The sequence below is a fragment of the Pongo abelii genome, chromosome 16 (assembly GCF_028885655.2).
Source record: "Pongo abelii isolate AG06213 chromosome 16, NHGRI_mPonAbe1-v2.0_pri, whole genome shotgun sequence".
Lineage (NCBI taxonomy): Eukaryota > Metazoa > Chordata > Mammalia > Primates > Hominidae > Pongo > Pongo abelii.
In genome coordinates this window covers 99,214,428-99,236,547 of record NC_072001.2, presented here as the reverse complement: position 1 = coordinate 99,236,547, position 22,120 = coordinate 99,214,428, and positions in this window count along the sequence as shown.

Genomic DNA, 22,120 nt, shown 5'->3' with positions numbered 1-22,120 from the left:
GGGTAGAACTGTGGAAGTGATGGTCAAGCAGCTTTGTTTAAAGATGCTTACGAGAGGTATTTATTTCAATAGGGGCATAAACTTCCTTGAAAGTGTCTTTTACCCCTTGCTTCAGCTGCTGAACGTTCTCCTACCCAGATGGGTATCAGAAAGTGAGGTTCAGGTTTTGGCCAGCTGAGCTAGGGGAATACTTGGTCTAACCATTTACAACAACTGGATTTTTGCTATTCCAGTGTAGGAAACCTAATTACACCCTGGTAAATTCTCTTCAGTCTACCAAACACAGGAAAAAAAACAGTGACAGAAACTGAAAGGCCAGAAAAGAGAAAAGAGTCCCTAAGACCTAATGAATCCAAACTAAACACCTCTCCACAGAAATGTCAAACATTTCTCTTAGCACAAAACAAGGCTTAAAGAATTCCCTGCTTTTGTCTCTGGCCTAATTCCTTAAGCAGAGAGGGGGATTTTCCTCTGGGAGTGTTATTTCACAAAGAACGAAACAGCAAATAAACAAAAGACTCTCAAAGAGAGAGAGAGTATAAATAAAATTCATGACTCCTTAAAGAGTTTACACTGAAAGAATGTGGAGGATTATTTACAATTAAAGCAGAGCCTCTAGAATACAGTTATTATAAATATATATATAGATTTATACGTAAAGACTGAGAGTTCATTTCATTTTCTTCACAAGAAAACTGCACCTAGATACCCTTGTTTGTAAAAAATTGTGAAACTTCATTTTATTAAGATCTTTTTGTTGTAGTTTTTGTCGCATATACATATATTTTGATTTTTTAATATTTAAAAGTTCTTACACATGTAGCCTAGCAATTCCTAATTAATTTATATCTTTTTATAAAAAAGCTACAGGTGATGCATGTTGCAATTTGATTAAAAAAATAAATCAGCCTAAAAGACAAAGTTCCAAGAAAAAGTGTTTTTTTTTTTTTTTTTTTGGCGTGTGTGTGTTTAAAAGTAATTTCCTACATTTAACAAACACCTTTAAAATGAGTGTTTTCAGTGTTGAAAATATTCTTTTGGTTGAACAAAAGAAAAGTTGTAATCTATTAAGAAAAGAAGTTTGAGTTAACAGAAAAGGAGGAGAAAGGACAAATTTAGAACTGTCTAGTTTCCTGGAAAAATCATATCATAATACAATGGGTAGTTAATAACAGAAATGAGGTTAAAGAAGGGGGAAGGTGAATATGAAACAAATGCAAGATTTCAGTATTAATGTAATAGGCAGACAGAAATAAATGGTTATTAAGATAAAGCAGCAGAGGCTAAGGAAACCAGTTGATTGTAAATTATAGAGCAATTAGTCCTCTTTTCAAGTGTGTGTGTGTGTGTGTGTGTGTGTGTGTGTTTACCAGGCATTTGAATTCTACTTTGAGTGTGACTTAAAACAATGTGGATAATAACTTTAAAAGCCGTGGTACAAGGGCCATATAGGCAAGAGGAGTTTAAAGGTAGAATCCTAGTAAAAGCATGGTCTTCTAGAGGGCTTAAGTCATGGGCCTGGGAGATGGGGCCAGGATTTAGTACTTGCAAAGTTTACAGCAGAGTTTAGATTGAGTCTTATCCTGACATGCCTGTCTCAGTGAAATATCTGAAACATTTGGCCCCATGAGATTAAAAGAACAGTGCTTATATTTAGCATCTGCTGCCCCCAACTCCAACTTTGCTACTAATAAAATTCAGCTCTATGGAAAAGAATTTGAATTCCAGCTGGGCAGTTTTCAAAATAAGATGAAAAGTTAAGCAGGCAATTGGTGTGTATTTAGGGCTCAAAACACCTTGCCCCCTAAGAAGACTTGAAGGAGTTAATCCCTTCTCAAGATAATCCACTAAAGAGCATCCTTCATTATGATGTTAAAAGCAAGGATCAGTGCCCAGGAGTCTAACAATAGGACAGGGGGCTTTTCAGTCCCAACCACATTCTTCCCAGGTTAGAAACAGAAACTGCTGTGATTTCAGCTGAAAAACAGAGTAGGACTTTTCTCTTATGTTAAATACTCAGATGGAAGGAAGGGGGAGAAGTCTACCACATTAACTAAATTCCTCATTGGAGAGTTTTTCTTGGCAACTATCTTTTTTATGTTTTAAGAAATGATTGCACTGTCATGAGAGGAATCATTCTATAACTCAACAGTTACACAGTTTGTAATCACTTTTGATTTCATAGAAAAGCAGATTTTTGATTAAACTGTGTTCAATGACCCCTCCCCCTGTAATATTCAATGAACATAAAACTCACCATAAACTTTTACTAAAGCTGCACCCTAACATTGTTATTTGGTGAAAATTTATCCTTTAAGATGTATTTTGTATTTTTGGTCAGACCTTTATTTCTCAAAGATTCTTAATCATCTTCTATAAGTAACAAGACAAAGTATTTAGTGTTTGTAAACAAATGAATATTTAAAAAACTTGATTTTAAAATCTAGTCTTTACTATATTTTAGTACATTTTTAAGTATTGTATTTAAGTAAATACAATTTAATATTTGAAAAGGTCTAAATGCTGTTGCTTTCAAAATATTTTATAAGAAATTTTTTAAATTAAAAGGATGTCTGTAAACATCTTAACGATAAGTTCATTTCTTAGGTAAATCAGATGGAAAAGTTGGGCCATTCCACGCTAAAGGAAATGTTTCTTTAAAAAATTTCCTTTTTATTCAAAGTATAAACACGTTTTTGAAAGACATCTTTGTTTTTAAGGAACTTTATTCTGACCAAATTGGATCAAGACAGGGAAAGGTTTTTTTAAGAAGTGTTTTTCAAGGGGAATCAACTGCATGCATAAACGTATGTTGTCATTGCCTCCCATGAGCTCTGCTGTGTGCCTGTGATGTTCCAGGCAGCTGGCCTCTGAAGACCTGGGAGCTGAGGTTACAGCCCTGAAGGAGCTGGAGGTGGACAAGCCCATTTTGAGGAATTCAGCTGGGCATGTGTTGGGGTGACAGTAAATCACTGGAACAAGTGGGACTATTTAAAAGAGGAAGAGGCAAAGACTGCTGTGATTTGGATTTGGTGGGCTCAAAGAGTCATCTGGAAACCCTAGTAAGACAAAGAATTTGAGAGAGAGAAGTGTATCTATAATACATAAATAGAAGTCTTTGGGACATGGGTGAAGACTTTATATATGGATATATAGCCCACAGCTGGTAAGCCATCACAAAGCTGGTGATGTAGTAAAGGCAGAATTTTAAACAGAATTTTATGACTGTTTTATTTTCATGAGAAACGTCATGGAAGGGGAAAGATTTTGGGGGTAAGATTTGTTTCCTTATATGTATTATGTGGGAATAACTACACTTGAACTCCAAGCTAGTATGAAGATTCCTAGAGTGCCTATCAAAGCCCATTATCTCAATACACCCATAATAAAGAACAGAGGTCTGAAGTTTTGCAGACCCTTTCTGTCCTCATTATGTGACTTCAGGCAAGTCCCCTTGTCTTCCTAAGTCACAGTTTGTTGTCATCTGTCAAGTGAGAATGGTATCAACTCACAGAGTTGCTGAGAATATAAAATAATATGGTCCATAAATAACCCAGTGCTTGGCTCATGTAAGACCTCAATTAATTCTTGCTTTTGCCAAAACAACAATTAAAATATACATACTGCAAAATGTCAGGCATATAGCAAATGTGCATGAAAAATCAGATTCTCTTTCTTGTAAATATATGCTTCCTTTTTTTCTTTCCTTTTCTTTTTTTATTTTTTTTTTAATTTTTTTTTTGAGATGGAACCTCGCTGTGTCCCCCAGGCTGGAGTGCAGTGGTGCCATTTCGGCTCATTGCAACCTCTGTCTCCCGGATTCAAGTGATTCTCCTGTCTCAGCCTCCCGAGTAGCTGGGATTACAGGTGTGAGCCACCATGCCCGGCTAATTTTTGTATTTTTAGTAGAGACGGGATTTCACCATATTGGTCAGGCTGGTCTCAAACTCCTGACCTCAGGTGATCCACCCGTCTTGGCCTGGGATTACAGGTGTGAGCATTGCACCCAGCCTGTGCTTTCTATTTTAAAGGAAAGTAATATGTGTAAGGTTAATTCAAGGCATACAAGTGTCACTAAAGATTTTGATCTTGGAATCAAAGCATTTCTCTTAGCCCATATACCTGCAGCTGAATTTTACTGAAAATATTTTGAAAATTAATTCATTGATTAATGCCAACTCATCATCTCCCTATCCTCTCCCTCTATCCTTATACTACTGGGGAGAGCAAGTCATTGGACAGTCAAGGCAAATAGTCATTTTCTAGAATTTTGGATCCTGAGAGCTGTGAGTGTTACAGTCAAATGGCTCATATTCGATCTCCTTCCTCCTTCTTCAAGGTTTAGGCAGAATCTAGCCTCTTTATCTTTTTACTCTGGGATTCCTATTTTAAGTCCTTTAACAGAGGACTATTGCTAACTCAGGGACAACACTTCCCTCTGACATGAATTTCATTTATTTATTGTACATTCATTGAGCAGCATTTATCATAAAACAAAACAGGATTTGCATACAATTTGCTTTTTATTGATTGTTACCTCATTTTATCCTTTCAACTTTCATGTAAAATATTATTCCTGGTTTTATTTTAATAGAGGAAAAAAAACAGATTTAAAATGTGCCCATGGACGTCGAGCTGGTGCATTCAGTGGCAAAGCTGGAATTCAAATCTCAGGGCTCCTGCTCTGGGCTTCTTCTCCATGAAACTTGGAGGTAAGATGGAGGTCTTCTTCCACTTGGTTCTCCAAGTTCCTGACATCCTGGAAGACTAAGGCGTTGCTGGTGGGCTTGGACTTTTTTTTTTTTTTTTTTTTTTGAGACAGAGTGTCGCTCTGTCGTCCAGGCTGGAGTGCAGTGGCGCGATCTAGGCTCATTGCAACCTCTGCCTCCCAGGTTCACGTCATTCTCCTGCCTCAGCCTCCGGAGTAGCTGGGACTACAGGCACCCGCCACCATGCCTGGCTAATTTTTTGTATTTTTAGTAGAGATGGGGTTTCACCATGTTAGCCAGAATGGTCTCGATCTCCTGACCTCATGATCCACCCGCAATCGGCCTCCCAAAGTGCTGGGATTACAGGTGTGAGCCACCGCACCCGGCTGGGCTTGGACTCTTAGCTATATTAGCTGCTTTACAAATGGGGACTGCTGGCTTCCGCCATGTTCTGAGTGACTCTGCAGTCGGGTCTGGAAATTATAGTTACTCCTTAAAAGCCACTCCCCTGGGTGGGCTGAGGAATTGCGCTAATGGCCTAAACATACGGCTTGTGCACCTGCCATAGGACAAAATGTCCTGTAAGCGAATGACTTAGACTTCTGCCTTGAGGAGAGAGGGTAGGTGGGGTTGGGAGAGTACCTTGACATTGCTTCAGGAAGCTGTATTCCCTAACAAACAGGTCAAAGATTGAATCTGAATATTTTTCACCTTCCTAGAGTGAAAATCATGCATTGAATAAGTGTCCAATAACTACTATTGAATCGAATTCATTTGACAAAATAAAGAAAAAAATATGGGTCAAGAAATTTTCTTAGGTTAAGAAGCAATCTTGAATTCACAGCTTAATCAATAATGATTTGCAGATTCATTATTTCCCAACTCTCAGTTGGTACTTCTGGCTGCTTAGTTATTTTTAAACTTTTACTAAGTACATAAATACTTCCCTCTTTAATAAGAATGAAGCTGGGAAGCCGGTGCTTTATCATTAAGTTCCATTTTATTCACAAATGTTTGAGTTTGTGGATCGCCCTTTAAAAAGTCATTAATTTATCACCATTTTTCTTATCTTCTTTAAAAATAAGGAAAAGAAAAAGGAAGACACTCTTATTGGTCAGAGGAGAGAACACAATTCCTTCAGTGGAACTAGAAATTCAAGCTACTGCTTATGCCAATTAAAGGCCAATTTGGGGAAAGGTGGATGCACTGGGCTCCACCTGCCATTCAACCACTGATTACGGCCTCGTACTGATGGACTTTCAGCAGCAGGAACCCAAAATTATTGGTGAAATAGGAAAACTATTGTACAGATATGAGAAAAATAGGACCTTCACAGTCATCAGAAAAGTTATCACTTGATGTCGTGTGTCATCAGTCCTTCTTTCCTGTGATTGATTATATGTTTATGTACATGCACTTGAAACACGTTTTTAAGAGTATTATAAGAGATATTTTTCCAATAAGTACAATAAGTATTCAATAATAGAGCAAATAGAACATTGATATCTCATTGTTACTATTGCTCACATCTACATTATGAAGCAAAATTAAAGTTGAAATGCAATAAGAGCCATATTTTATCATAATAGATATTTTTCATTTTCTGAAATAATATAATAATAAAATAATGTGGTTGGTTAAAGTATGTACACACTGGCTATCAATTAAGATGTTTTAAATTTAATTAAATATTAAATAATAAAAGCCACAAGGGGAAGTAAGGGAAGTAAGGCAATTCTTTCTTTAATGTGTAACACATTTAAATGTTTTCTGATAATTATAGAAATATTGAAATCAAATCAATCTTCATACCTCAGAAAATTAAATGATTACATACTAGGGACTATTAAAACAAATAAAACCGTTTATTCCACAACTTTGCACAGCTAAAAAAAAAATCTTCTATCATGTCTAGAAACACGTTTCTGACATATGCACACCTCCCCAGCATATCTCAGGTTATTATACACCTCCAACAACAGCCTCACGGTGGCAGACAGTCAGTAAGATGGACCCCAGTGATCCCTGCCTCCTGGTATTCACAGTCTGGGGTAATCTCCTTCCCTTGAGTATGAGCCTGTGGCTTACTTCTAACCAATAAGATTACAGCAAAAGCAATGGGATGTCAATTCTGTGATTATGTAAAATTGTAACTTCCATCTTGCAAGCCAACTCTCTTCTTTGCTGACTTTCATGACTCAATATACCATGTTGGAGAGGCTCGTGTGGCAAAGAACTGAGAGGCCTGTAGGAACAAAGTCCAATAGCCAGGTAGGAAGGAGTCCCTCAGTCCCACAACTCAAAGAAACTGAATTCTGTCAACTAACAAGCATGTAAGTGAGCTTAGAAGTGACTTCTTCCCCAAGTGAGTCTTCAGATGAGGTCCTAGCCCACTTTTTGATTGCAGCTTGTGACAGACCCTGAAGCAAAGGACTCAGCTAAGTTGTGTCCTAATTCCTCTACTGTGAGAAAATAAATGTGTGTTTTTTAAAATGCTAAATTTGTGGAAATTTGTTATTCAGTAATAGCTAATACACACATGCACATACAAACACATGCACACACACAAACACACACATGCACACAGTATTTGGCTTTCACACTGAGGAGAACACAGTGAGTAGGCCCATTTCAAGTGGCTTTTAAGGTAGCACAATTACTTTTCTTCGTCTGTGATCCACCTTTGTATTCCTCAGGTTCTTTTTCAGGCCTTTGCCCTGAGTGTGTGGGGGACCAAAGGGATGTCATGCTATATGGATGGTATTGCATATTCATATCCTTGGATCTGAAAGTAGTCCTAGAATATATCCTAAGGAGATAATCTATCAAGATTGGAGAATTTCCTTCATGATGTTGTTTATTGTTGCAAAACTAGGAACAACCTGAATACTACTCCCTCCAAGAAGCTATTGAATAATATTGGTATCCCTGTTCAGGAAAAATGCAAACAAACCACTAAAAAGAATAAAATAATCTTTATTGATATGAAAAGATGTTTAATGTTTACTATTACATTTTTAAAAGAAGTTAGAAATCTCATTAAAAACTAGTTTAAAATTCACTCTTATTCCAGGAATACTTATATCCATAGATAATATATATGTAGTTTTTTTTTAAGTAGAAAAATTTCTGGAAAAATACTTATTAAAATGCTATTTGTTTTCTATGTATAGAGTAAAACCAGATAAGTGAAATAAAATACCCATGTTTTCTATATTTTCTACGATGTATATTCCTGGACAGACGTTTCAAGACTTTCATTATGTTCATAGATTGACTGAAGTGAATGGAAACTGTTTCTTAGACACCTAAAATATATCCCAATTCCAACTTCCAGGTCTATCTTCATTGCTTCAAGTGCAGTTGTGTGTAATACTTCTTAGTGAGGCCAAATTTCTTAATAATGATTAATTCCAGTTTCATTTTTCACCCTCCTCATTCCATTTGAGAAGAGTAGTGGAAAGGAATATGGTGCCACACCCCTACACTTTAGACCTATGGTCTTGTAGAACTTCTTAGGGATCTACTTTAATAAAAATTTAATTTACCAGTTACATCAGATGATGTCACACAGTTAATGAGCATTCTCTCCTATGCTATACCTTCTCTGTTCTACTAATATAGCTATGGTTAATTTTTCTATCATGTAGAATTGAATCTGTGGATAACTCCTAGTATTTTTCTGGAAGTAAAAATTTAACTGTTATGTTGTAGAAAATTCAAAAATATATGATTCCTTTGTATAAACTATGTACACATACGATTAATCCATTGATTAAGACCTGTTTTCAGTAATATTAATGCCATCTTGATCATAACATTTAATTAAAAGGTGACAAATGTTAGTTAAGTAAGCTGGCTACTGTACTCAATAAATATATATACTTTTAGAAACATTAAAACACATGCTATCACCAAACCACATAAGTAGTGCCCTTTGAAAACTAAATTACCAACTAGTAGTCATTGCTTTTTTTCTAAGACCTATTGTTCAAAAAAGATCCAGAAAACACACACACACACACACACACACACACACACACACACACTTATGACTTTAAAAAAATCCCAATCTTCACTTTGTTTTCTAGAAGAATCACATGTGACCAGTGCCAATTTAAGGTTTATTGTTAAGCCGTTCCTCATTTTTACTTGGCAGAAACAAACAAATATGTTGCCAACACAGTAGTATGTTCACTCCTTTATAAAGTTGAAAGACTCACATGTAACAGACATAATTAGAAATTTAATCATTAAGTATCTGCTAAGACAAGGCTCACTTGATGAACCTAATCTTTTTTCTATGATAGAGAATATTCCATTCAACTCATGATGTAGATGAAATGGCCTATATTTCTTTACTTGATCATGCCGTCCTCCCACCCAGCAATGAATCTCACTTGCCTCCAGCCCTTCAGATTTCTTTCTTAGTCCCATGGGACAGGGTTTGCATACCTGGGCACAAACAGTAGAGAATGCCCCATGTGCCTCCTAGAGGCCACCAGTATGAGGCCATGTATGAGGCCACCAGTCACATTCCTGGCCGTGCACTGAATATTTTACCAAAGACAAACATTCAGAACAACGTGCCTTCAGACTGAAGGCTTTCCTCAACTGCTTCAGAAATAAGTGACAAGAATTTTATTAGTCAAGGAGATATCTACTGAAGAAATGCAACAGTGATTTTATTGCTGCCTAAGTGGGAAGCTTTACTGTTTATATATTTGTTTGTTAATCATTCCATGGTACTCAAATGGATGATATAAAAATGTAAAGATACATTTATTTTGAAAAGCTTAAATGATTGTATGAAAACATTAAAAAAATAAGTTTTATTGGTTATGTAGGCCGTCTTGAGAAGCTTGGAGATAGCACAAAATATTTGATTATTAATTATTAATACTAATCATTAGTAATTATATTTTTTAATCTCGAGGGTAAAACAAAACCCTGGCATTCATCATAAACAATTGCCTTTGATCTTTTGAGCATTTATACAGAATATGCATTATGGATCTTGAAGGTTGTCTTATTCTAGGTGAATATGTCATATAATGGCATTTTTGAAGAAGGTCATAGAAGCTTCTTTTCTTCAGAATCTCATTGCACAACACACTCAGTCTTTTCTTTTCATATATTGTCTGAAATGACCAGTTTCTTCCTTTCTCCAAAATTCACAATGCTTGTTAATCAACAACTTTTGAGGCATCTCATTTTATAGCAATTATCTCTAAGTCTTAACAGTGTCTCTTTGGTACCCAGCATACGTATCATTTCAAGTTTCAGTTCTCAAGTCTGATAAAACTAATAAACCCACACTGCCAGAGGTGGCACATTAAGCTGGTAAAATGGTTTTCATCTTAATTGGATATGAGCACTGTTATGGCTAATAACCCCAGGATACTTCTAATTGGAGTCTCTCTCTCTCTTTTTTATTTTTGAAACACTAATCTCATTGACCAGCCTTAATTCCTCCATCCCCCATTCCTCCAACCTAAACCTTGAAATGCAATATAGAAATATTCCAATTTCAGAGGGTTATTGCAATACTATTTCCTTATACTAAACCAAAAAAGGGTAAATGATTTTGTAAAAATAAATGCTTCCTTTTAAAGTTTTTAGAAAAAGAAAGTATAGTAAGACTATGGTATTGACATTGCAATAATGTCTCAAATGCAGTTAAGTTAGCTGCCAGCTTTACCTAAGGACACCAAATTCTCAACTTTGAGACATTTTTAAAAGACAATAATCTTATTTGTTTAATTTTTCATTATAATTTTAGGGCAAGTTGTATATCAGAAGGAAACACTATTTAAAAACGATCACATGCATAACTACTAGATTTTTGTATTTGAGATCAAATACATTATTTGAATTTACAAATATTGGTGACTGTATATGAAAATTATAGAAACTTGGTTGTTGACATTACAGTTTAGACATGGCAAGATGTGACAGGTTTCTTTCCATAGATAGCTGCAGTTTCCTTGCAGAGAAAGACACTCTGGCAAACACACAAGAAGATTAACACTTGAATCAGCCATTCCACAATATCGATTTTAAACTAAATTTCAACATGTAAAATCAACTCCAATTTTTCTTCATACTGTTTTTTTTAGAGTTGGTGGGCACAGACTTGACACCAAAAGAATAAGATAATAAGTAAAAGTTTTAGGAGGATTTGAACAAAAAGAAAGAACAGAAAAAATAATTTTCTGATTCCACAAACCAGGAATTTTTTCCCCAGTAAAAGGTAAAAACTGAAAACTGCACGTTTTAATTGTTAAAAAATGACATATGAGCCATTCACTGGCAGAAATGATTCATTTTTAATAGACATAATATATTTTTCTGGAACAATATATATTTTATCAGCTGACTGTGGGCCTTTATAATTATTATTACTATTCTCATATAATTAAAAGCCTTTATGTAGATATCATTAAATAATTATGGATGTGCAAAAGAAATGCTTTACCCATTTTCTACAATCCATAAAATGACGATTGAAAAAACTACTCATTAATTTATATTTACATTATGGCAATTAAATCAGCAATACCTGGAACACAGATGAAGGTAGATCAAAGGGCTTTTATAGACAGAGTGTTTTATATTATCAAAGCTGTAGTGACATCACATATGCCTTTTACACTGACTTAGAAAATTCTGTATTGTTGTGACTCTGAAAGACAGCCAGACTATCAGTCATTTGTCTTTTTTTTTGGTGTATGTATATAATATAGGATATATGTAACTACACAGGATATATATAAATACACACAAAGTAAAACACACATATATATATTTGTGTGTATATATGACATACAGGATATATATAGAGAAAGGGATGTATGTATTATATAAAACATACATATATATACTAGTACTCACACATATACATACATAATGATGGTAAAAATTATGATGATAGTGATGATGATGATGATTTTATAACTGGCAAGCATTTTAGTTCTTTTGGGTCATATTCTTGGTTTCTTTCTCTTGGAAAGACCAAAATTACGTGATTTCCTCATGAGATTTTTGAAACAGAAAAGCATTTCCCAATCTCAGCGTAAGAAAGAGCACTCTTCTCCCCTTTTCTTTTTTTTTTTTTTTTTTGAGATGGAGTCTCACTCTATCACCCAGGCTGGAGTGCAATGGCACTATTTTGGCTCACTGCAACCTCTGCCTCCTGGGTTCAAGTGATTCTCCTGCCTCAGCCTCCTGAGTAGCTGGGAATACAGGTGCCTGCCACTACATTCAGCTAATTTTTGTATTTTTAGTAGAGATGGGGTTTCGCTATGTTTGCCAGGCTGGTCTCAAACCCCTGACCTCAGGGGATCCACCCCCCTCGGCCTCCCAAAGTGGTGGGATAATCGGCGTGAGCCACCGTGCCTGGCCTCTTCTCCCCTTTTCTTGAAGGAAGGAGAAAGGGAACAGACCCACCATCCCCATTTCTCCCTCTTGTAGCGTGGGCAATGTCAGACTTGCTTCTTTCTCTTTTCAGGCAGTTGAAACTCATTTAGCCCCATGGTCAGAACAGACTGTAAGGCACACTGCTGGTCACTATGGAGACACAGACCCTACCCTTAATCAATGCATAGTTTGGTTGTAGAAATGTAATCTATCCACACAGTTTTAAAAAAGTGATGAAACTATAAGGTGAAATATGGAGCTAAATGGGTCATTAAAAGCAGTTATGTCTAAAACTTTGACCAAATATTTTTATCAGTAAGAAGAAAAGCCACACATGTAGTCTTCTTTATGTATATGCATTTATGTGTTATACAAATGTTACATAATAAGACATTTCGTGCATAAAACAGACAAAATAGTCATTGAAATAAGATGAAAAACAATATTAATAGCAGTTCTAATATTCCTTCTGCACATCCTGTGAGGTCTTTGCCTCCTCTCAGAACCATGGATATAGACAATACATGTCATGTCTTTTGGTGCCTGTTGTGGAGTGAGACGTTGTGTTCTACTTCATAGATGTGACAGGCAAGGGGGTATTCCATACTAAGGGAAGTAAGAGGGATACAGAGAGCATTTCCAAATGTCAAGTGGTAAATCCATCTTACATCATAACTGCAAGTTCCTACCATTTCTTAAGCTGTAGTGACTTTATCTTCACATGTTTCCCAACACCTATATAACAACAGTTTTATTCCCAAGATATTGAACTCTATGCTCCCGCTCCTCAACATTTCCCTTTCCAAAACCCCAGTTCTTTGTCTTCTACCTCTGTTATTTCTTCTACTTGAAGAGTTGCTTTACAATGTCATCAAAGTACTGTATTCAGCTTTCTTCCTAAATTTTGCATTCAAGGTCAGGATCAGTTAAATAATTTGCCTAAGGTCAAGCAGAATGTGATGAATGGGATAAGAGCTTATGTTTTCTCTGCCATTGGCACCATCTTCAGATTAGGGCCAATATGACGGTTGTACGCAGATTATTCATTCAACAGGTGACTTATGGGTCACCTGTTGTAGGACAGGCACTGTCCTGGGCTGTGGGGCACACTGATAAATACGATACACTAAGCTACTCTAAAGTGGAAAGTTCATATTCTAAAAGGGAGTGATGTGAAATAAACAAGCATACACAAATAAAAGAGCAAGGTAATCTTAGAGAGAGGTTAAGAGTTTTGGCAATTAAAAATATATATATTTGTGTGTGTGTGTGTGTGTGTGTGTGTTATTTAGGTGGCCAGGAATATCTCTCTGTGAATGTGGAATCTGAGTTGAAACCTGAGTTATATAAAAAAGCTGGTGTTAAAGTAAGGGAATAGAGAATTTCAGGTAGAAGTTAACAGCAGGTTTTAGAACCCTAAGATACAAATAAACTTTCCATGTTTAGAGAACATAGAAACAACTGTGGTAGCTGCATCATCGTGAGAAGGGCAGAGTAAGATGAGATTAGGTAAGCAGGGGCTAGATCATGTAGGACCAGGACAAAGAGTTTGGATCTCCTGGCAAATGCATTAGGAAGTTGAGGGAGATTTTAAAGCTGGGGAGTGACATGGTCTTATTTGTATGGTTTAAAGACCACTCTGGCTGTCATGTGGGGCATGGCTTCTGGAATAACAAAAATGGCAGCAGGGAGACTAGCTAGGAGGCTATTTCAGGAGTCCAGGCAAGAGATAGAGGTTCAGTGGATGAACGTTGTAGCAGTAGAGGCAGAGAGAAGTGGTGAAGGAGACTAAAGGACTTTTTGAAGGATTTAATGTTGGCAGTGTGGGAAAGAGGAGAATCAGACTCCTCTAGGTTTTTGGCTACAGTCATAAACTAAGTATACTGAGTACACCGTCTTACACTAACGTTGGGGAGAGTGGAAGTTTGGGATATGGGAAATCATGAGATCTGATTTGGCCAGTTAAGTTTAAGGACATATATTTGGGATTTAGGTAAAGATGTCCAGCAGGCAGTTGGATACATGAGTCTAGAGCTCAGTGGAAAGGCAAAGCCTAGAGATAAACTTTGGGAGTCAGAAGCAGATGAATGGTGCTTAGAGCCAAGGAAATGAATGAGACCACCTAGGGTGAACATATAGTCAGAGAAGACTATATATTCTCTGACATATAGGGCCAGGGTTATTGCAACAATTACAGTTGAATCAGGGCAAGAGGATCTATCAGATCAAGAGGATCTCAGCTCAAAAGAGCTGAGAAGGAACATGCATGACATGCCTGTGTGCTGTCTAAAAGAAAGGACCCAAAGTCTCCCAAATTGTATTTGCAAAAACACAGAAAACATCTAATCAAGCACATATTATGGGATTGCACTAGGTTTAGAAATATAAAATAATTAAGACTTCCCCGCCAGGCCCGGTGGCTCACGCCTGTAATCCCAGCACTTTGGGAGGCCAAGGTGGGTGGATCACAAGGTCAGGAGTTCAAGACCAGCCTGGCCAAGATGGTGAAACCCCGTCTCTACTAAAAATACAAAAAAATTAGTCGGGCGTGGTGGTGGGCACCTGTAATCCCAGCTACTTGAGAGGCTGAGTCAGAGAATTACTTTGAACCCGGGAGGCAGAGAATTACTTTGAACCCGGGAGGCAGAGGTTGCAGTGGGCCGAGATCGCACCACTGCACTCCAGCCTGGGCAACAGAGCAAGACTGTCTCAAAAAAAAAAAAATTAAAATTAAAAAAATAAATAAATAATAAAGACTTCCCATCTACTGAGAAAGCAAGATAGAAATTATAAAGTTTACAGTGCAATTTAGTATCATAATTTCCCTTTCTCTGCTGAACCTATAATACCGTATCCTGTTGCCTGATGTTTCAGCAGACAACTCAGACTGAGGGACTGATTTCCTGGTCCTGCAGTTGCTGTCCCGCTAGGTTTCACCACGGTGTGATACTGCATTCAGCTAAAGACAGTGAGATGAGTAACTTGAAAGCTTGTAGGAGTCAATGCCCATAACCAATGTGTCTTAGGTTGGGAAAGGAAGAAGTTGCAGCCGATCAAGCCCCTGGGTGGTGGGAAGGTGATAGTGCTTGGATTGGGGGTGTCAGAGACACAGATGCTCAGGAGGAGGTAAAACTCAAGGGGAGCCCAACTTGAGTGTCCTGGAAAGAACTTGCTAATCCTTTCCACTTCTTTGCCATTCACTGTGTCACCTGCACCCAGCTCTCAACTCCACCTCTCTTTCTCAGAGCCTCCAGTAGGATTTCTGTAAGGAATTTACCACTGTTTGAGAGAAAACTAAGAAAATTCACTTTACGTTTGGTCTTCAATCAGACAGCCCATTACTTAATCTTCTTTGTTTAAGGAACAAATACTCTTTGAGGACCCGCAAAGGAATCACCCCTTCCTGGTTTTGTGTTTTTAATGCCTGACTTCTCTACATTTAATAAATACTGAATATATTTATATGTATAGAAACAAACATACACATGTACATTTAACTTACAAGTTATACATATTTTACTGCTTCACTTCGGGAGTTTTAGAAAATAGCTATATGTGGAGATAGTTTTAATAGTTATGTGTTTAGTTTTCTTTCAGATTTTTTGTTGTGGTTTTGTTTTTTTTTTTTTTTTTCAGAGATAAGGTCTCGTTCTGTCACCTAGGCTAGAGTGCAGTGGTGCAATCATGGCTCACTGCAGCCTCAAACTCTGGGACTCAAGTGATGCTCCCACCTCAGCCTCCTGAATAGCTAGGACTCCAGGCACACACCATTTTACCTGGCTAATTTTTAAATTTTTTTATAGAGGTGGGGGTCTCGCTATGCTGCCCAGGCTGGTCTTAAACTCCTGGGGTCGGACCATCCTCTTGCTTTAGCCTCCTAAAGTGCTGAGATTATAGGAGAGTTTCATTTTTTATCTTCTTGCCTATATCTAAAAAGTATTTGCGTTGGCTGACTATGTATAAGCAGGATGCTAGCACCTTCATTGCATGGCTTTCATGATGAGATAATACCTTTTGGTCACTGTGTGGCTTCTTGGTGGGTTGGATACATTTTTAGCCTTAATTATTCAGTTTGGCCATTCCTACTGCCAGGCCCTTGCACCAAATTGCACTCTTTCACTATGGCCATGCCTTCTGTGGCTCCCATTGCACCATGTCCTCTACTGTTTGGGCATCTTGGTTAGCATTTCCATTCCACCCAGGCCTGGGCTAAGCTCTTGAAAGCCCTGGCAGTAAACACAGCTGCTGGACTCACCTCTAGCACACATTCTAAGCCAATTTCAATGGCTCCCATGTAATTTCCATCCTCCATATTTTTCTTTCATGAAGTCTCAGGAAGTGATTTAAAAATACAGTCATTCATTTCTCCTCTAAAAGTTCACGTATGTTCTATTTTCCTAGAGTGAGAAATGGTTTGGCTAAACATACTCATACCACATGTAGTGTATGCCATGTGAGTGATGTAAATTCTCAAGTGGTTCTTTAAAGGACTCCGGTTAGGCAAATAAATAAATGATAATAGCTACCATTTATTGCACACCTACCATGTACTAGGTGCATTTACATACAGGATTACATCTAGAATTTCATTTAATCCTCACAAAAGCAACTAGCGTACCTACCTTGATGGGGTAAAACTGAGTGTTTGTATATCGGAAAGAGTAGCCATGCCGCTGTCTGCTGTTTCCATTGGGAAATCAGGGCCCTGACTTCGTAGATTATCTGTAATTTTTAAATACAGTATAGGTGTATATCTACATATAATATATATACTTATTTTATGTACAAATGGTTCCTGAAATAGGGTTCAACTTTTGAATTTTCAACTTTCCAATGATGTGAATGTGATATGCATTCAGTAGACACTTCACTTTGAATTTTGAATTTTGATCTTTTCCTGGGCTAGTGAAATGTAGTGTGATGCTCTCTTGTGATGCTGGGCAGCGGCCGTGAGCACAGCCCCCCGTCAGCCACACAGTCAGGAGGGTGAACAACCCATACTGTTCTCTACAGTGTACTGTATTCAGTAAATTACGAGAGATCTTCAACACTGTATTATAAAATGAACAGCTGGGTTTTGCCCAATTGAAGGCTAACATAAGTGTTCTGAGCATGTTTAATGTAGATTAAGCTAAGCCATGATGTTTGGTGGGTTTAGCGTATTAAATGCATTTTTAATTTATAATATTTTCAACTTACAGTGGGGTTATCAGAACATAATCCCATTGTAAGCTAATGTGTATTTTTACACATAGTATTATGTTATACTATATTACATTATATTATGTATAATGTATATAATATACTATACTGTATTATATTATAATTATACTATATTTATATGAACCATGGTGACAGTCAAACAAAAGACATTTGTGGACTGTTTCCATCCTCTGGGCTCCGTAGGCAACCTCTAAAGTCTACAGTCAATTCGGGGTTGGTGAGAAGAGCCCAGAGTTTGGGGAGCTGTGATATGACAGGACATCTGGTCTTTGTTTCATTGTCTCATAACATCCTATGTTGAGATAGAAGCTAGTGATCCACTGCCTGCTAAGAATGTTCCTCGGGGCTTCGTCTGTGGATCCTTAGGGTTGATTAGGGGTTCAGCTGATGCTGTTAAAGCCCAACAGGAGCTGGGCCCGCTGTCAGAGAAATGGGGGCCACACAATTCTCATCTTACTTCTATACCCCACTGGAACATCTGACCCAGCTCAAGAACTAATTATTTATGTAATTATGTACAAGCTTCCTTATCTATACCTTTATTCCCATTAGGTAGAAATGCTTGATAAGAATGTAAATGGATATCCTTGAAAGGAATATTTTCATTTTGATCGAGATCAGTGTCTTTCAGTGACTTTTAAAATGCATCCCCTGAGCCTCAGGATGCTGTGAGACAGAAAGCAAGGATGTATCCTCCTTCCACCTGCCATCGCTCCATCAGCCTCCCTAGCTGTTTATTTTTGCCATCTACCGAGTCTCTGAAAAATACGTCTTTGGAAAAAGTGGTTCTTTGGCAATGAGAAAAGGTATCTGGAAAATTAAATTCTAACAGTCAAGTTTTAAGCATCAATTATTTTTATTGCAATTTCCTCAATAAAGTTGTTTTTTTTCTACTTATAAATAAATCCTAAAAAAAATTAAAAACAAGATGGGAAGAGTTGGCGTAGCTATATATTTTTTTCCACACATGGAGCTATATGATCCAAACTTCTCAGCTGGAATTCTGGGATGGTAAGCCACCCCCTAAACTACGAACACGATGCACATACTGTTTTCCTGGCAGGATGATTTCGTGCCCATCTGCTCGGGAGCACCATGCCAATGGAATGCGGGACTTGCTGGAGAGCCGGTGGCACTGGGAGTCAGCTTTAAGATCGCTCCTGTGCCAAGCAATCCCTGAGTCAGAGCACATGCTGATTACAAGAGATCACATTTGTTGATACTGTAGATAAAGAACCATCAGCAAACATCCAGATCATGTGCCCCATTTCCCAATTCGTCTTCCTTCTGGGAATCAGCACACTGCTTCTGTAGAACTGGCCAATCTGGAATGTGTAGGACTTCCCTATTTGTGTATATCCTTTATTGAAGAAGAACAACTGATTTTGTTTATTTCCCATTTACAATGGGAAACCATTTCCTCCAGCCCCATACTAAATCTCATTACTTGGCAGTTAAGTTTCAGTGTTTTATCAGGTTAGTGGTGAGTCAGGTGTCATAAAGCTGAAGAGAAGCAAGTGCCTGAATAATTCTTAGACCTTCTTTATTTTTCTTTCTCCTTTTACTCCCCTTCCCTTATCTTTTATTTCTGTTGAGGTCCTTTTATGGAAATCTGAGAGTCAATGGCCTTAGTCAAACATATGCAGATATTTTTCTTGAAGGGTATGGCTGCAGCCACACAGACCTAAGTTGGCGCATGCGTGTGTGTGCGCACGCATGCACACACACACACACACACACAAACACACACACACATACACATCCAACCCATGTAGCCATGTCAAATATGTGTGTGGGAGCACATGTTCTCTGCAGCCATTCAGAGCATGTTGTATGCTCTGGTGCAAGTGCTCCTGACTTTTTATTTTTCAAATCAAGAGCCTCTTTAATTATCTGCCTCTGACTCCCCATGAATATCACTAATTGAAGAATACCCCCACTGCATGTACTAAGTACACCGTGTGGCTTAATTGAGGGTAAATCTGGGGCATCTTAGGCTTTTTGAAATGTGGGAGTTAGGCCGGGCGCGGTGGCTCATGCCTGTAATCCCAACACTTTGGGAAGCCAAGGCGGGTGGATCACAAGATCAGGAGTTTGAGACCAGCCTGGCCAAGATGGTGAAACCCCGTCTCTACTAAAAATACAAAAATTGGCCGGGCGTGGTGGCAGGTGCCTGTAATCCCAGCTACTCGGGAGGCTGAGGCAGGAGAATCGGAGAATCGCTTGACCATGGGAAGCAGAGGTTGCAGTGAGCTGAGATCGCGCCACTGCACTCTAGCCTGGACGACAGAGCAAGACATCATCTCAGAAAAAAAAAAAAAAAGAAACGTGGGAATTAATTGTAGGGCTTCCATGGCCCCCTTTGGGAATTCTTACGAGCTCCGAAGATCTGGGTCTGCTGGATGCTGTTATGAATGATGTTGTACTGGACGCAAAACCCAGGGAACCAAACTCTAGTGAAGCCACAGCAGGAAGTCTGTTCTCACAGCCTGTATTTCCTCACTTGTAAAGTGAAGACAGCAGCAACTGCAGTCCAGGGCTATTTCTGGACTCATGGTTCTGTCTCTCCTGGATCTGAGTCCCAGGGGGCAGGTGGGCAGACATCTATCTGGTGGCCTTCTCCAGTTTCCTGTCCTCCCAGAGCTTCCTCTCTAACGTGGAGTGTGCAGTTCTTTCCGTGTCCTCCCCTTTCTATGTGTACAGACCAGAAGAGCCCTGGAAAATTTCCAGAGATTCCACAGGTATGTAGGAGGAAATCCACAGCCAGAAATAAGTAAGATCTGCTTGGGAAAAATAAATCCATTTTATTTGGACTTGAGTGGGCCCAATAAGCTCTGCCCACATGGAGAAGCCACGAGAAGCATTTATGACCGGCAACTCCCATTTCTGCCTAGTAGAGCTCTTAATGATTAGACGGCTTTTAAAATGGCTACATCAAAGACAAACAAATCAGGGTGTGAGTCGATGTTGTGGGTCCTGATACCTGTTATCACCACTTAAGTATTTCTTCAAACATGGTATTGAGTCCAAGAGTCTACGTGATTATTATTAAACTAAAAGCATGTTACATTCCAAAGATATTTTGGAAACAATAGATTTTGAAATTCACTGGTGGCTTCCATCATTTCAACAAACTTGTATTTAGGGAGCAGGTGTTGTCTGCAAGCCTAAACTACATAACTGGTGTTTAGTGGTGAGACCGATAATTCTCCCACTTGTTTACAAGATTGCACTGAAGGGAAAGATTTCACCTGAGCATGTCTCATGCCAGAAGCCAGGGAAATGCACAAACTTGAAAGATTTTGTGACATGCATACAATATGCCTAATGTATTATCTCTCTCTTTTTTTTTTTGGTCTGGGGTAGAAATAAAGAGCTACTGAATGACTATGTATATGGACAAAATTGTAAATTTGTACCTTAAGAATAATGTTCGTTATGGTAAATACAACCCAATTTAAACCTAGTGGAAAAAATGTCTTATAAAAAGAATTATAAATTCTTTTTTTTTTGAGATGGAGTTTCGCTCTTGTTGCTCAGGCTGGAGTGCAATGACGCAATCTCACCTTACCACAACCTCCGCCTCCCGGGTTCAAGCAATTCTTCTGCCTCAGCCACTCGAGTAGCTGGGATTACAGGCATGTGCCACCACGCCCGGCTCATTTGTATTTTTAGTAGAGATGGGGTTTCTCCATGTTGGTCAGGCTGGTCTTGAACTCCCGACCTCCTGTGATCAGCCCGCCTAGGCCTCCCAAAGTGCTGGGATTTCAGGTGTGAGCCACCGTGCCCGGCCAAGAATTATAAATTCTTAACTAGTTGGATCACTTCTACCTTCTACTGGCATTGATGGAATGAATCTAATAGCCCCTTTTCAAGAACTCCAAACCCTGTGATTTTGCAGAGACCAAATTAAGAGAAGGTTAAATTGGATATGAATAAGTGGTACGGTCTTTGTTAGGAGTGAATCAGTTTTGGCCTTAAGATACAACATTTCATGTTCAATTCATGTCTGGAAAAAGAAGTTCTAATTCTAACATCTGGAAATGAAATAATGAGTACAGTCTCACAGGTGTATCTGGCTGCAAAGAGAGATGTATATGAATGGCATCACATCTCTAACCCTGTCCTGGAAGGATGTGAGCAAGGTAGGCTACAGTCTGGCAACCCTTGGCCTTTGATGGTATCTTAATCTGTTTGTGTTGTTATAAAGGAATACCTGAGGCTGTGTAACTTATAAAGAAAAGAAGCTCATTTGGCTCGCCCTTTTTCAGCTGTACAAGAAGCAAGGCTTCAGCATCTGCATCTGGTGAGGGCTTTAGTCCGCTTCCACTCATGGTGGAAGGTGAAGGGGAGGTGGCCTGCCGAGATCACAGGGCAGGAGGTGAGAATTAGGAGAGCGGTGCCAGGCTCTTTTTAACAACTGGCTCTTGACGGAACTCTCAAGAACTCATTCGTTGCTACAAGGATGGCACCAAGCCATTCATGCCTGAAGGATCTGCCTCCATGACCCAAACATCTCCCATCAGGCCCCACCTCCAACACTGAGATCAAATTCCTACATGAAATTTGATGGGGCCAAACACAAGCCATATCCAAACCACAGCACATGTGAGGTCAGGTGGAAAGGGAGCCTGAGGCTTTGCTGCAGGCCACACTCCTAGCCCTGATCTTAAGCCTTCCTGGTATCATCAGCACAGCACAGTGTTTAAGGTTAGAGGCACACATCCGGGGTTCAACCCTCCATCACTTCTGTGTAATTGCAACATATT